Source organism: Theobroma umbraticum, unplaced genomic scaffold, assembly GCF_002168275.2.
Source record: "Theobroma umbraticum cultivar Fairchild unplaced genomic scaffold, ASM216827v3 scaffold_302.0, whole genome shotgun sequence".
Classification (NCBI taxonomy): domain Eukaryota; kingdom Viridiplantae; phylum Streptophyta; class Magnoliopsida; order Malvales; family Malvaceae; genus Theobroma; species Theobroma umbraticum.
Window position 1 is genome coordinate 136328 of NW_018397287.1, and position 1152 is coordinate 137479.

Genomic DNA, 1152 nt, shown 5'->3' on the forward strand with positions numbered 1-1152 from the left:
CTTAAAGACCCACTTGCCCTACAATTTTTACCCTTTTAGATGTATCAACCAAAGTCCATACTTGATTGACATACATGGTATCCATCTCAGATTTCAGGGCCTCAAGCTACTTGTCAAAATCAATATCAGATATTGCTTCTTCATAATACTACAAGAAAATTGGTTTTTTCCGATGGAAAAAATTTCGTTGGAAATTTTCTGTTGGAAATTTCCAATGGATTTCTAATGAAATTCTGACGAAAATTTATTTTAACTTTTTCCTATGGGTTTCCGATGAATTTTCAATAGAAATTTTCCAACGAAAAATTTTCGCTGGAAATCAGTCTGAAATTTTTTTTGTGTAAAAAAAATTTCCTCCCCTAAACTTTCCGACAGAATTTTCAATAGATTTTCGTTGAAAAATTCCAATGGAAAATAATCCATTGGAAATCCGTTAGAAAATTTAAAGTGTCAAAAAAATTTAAACTCCATTAAATTTTCTAATGAAATTTTCCGTTGAAAAAAACTATTACCAATGGAAATTTTCCAACAAAATATTCCATTAGAGAATTTCGTCAGTATTACTATTTTAAAAATTTTTAATGTAAAATATATCAAATTTTTTTAAAAGTTTATTACTCCTTTATAAGAAATATATTAATAAATTTAAATATATACATATTGAGTTTTAAAATATTAAAAATTTAAATATTTTTTCCTTTGCTTATTATTTTTTTATATATTTTGAAAACTTTATTGAATCGTAAATTATAAATTAATAGTTTCAAATTCATTATTGTTATAAAATTAAAATTTTTTAAAAAATAACATAATAAAATTTTTAATTTTATAAAAATAGATGAAAATAATAATCATATTATCAATTTTATAAAAATTTTATAATTTTTTTAATTTTAAAAATATATTATTACCATTAATAACTTTACTAGTTATTGTTTATTTTTTATAACATATTATTTACAATTAGCGATTAGTTATACAAACTTTGTAATATATAACATTGTAACATATAAATTGTGTCATATGTATAATAAAGTAATATAGCATTGTGTTTTACATTAAGTAATTATATTCATATAAGATAATTCTTATATTACTTTGAGTACATCATCTTTTACTATTAGTTTCATATTATAATTTTAATAATTGAAA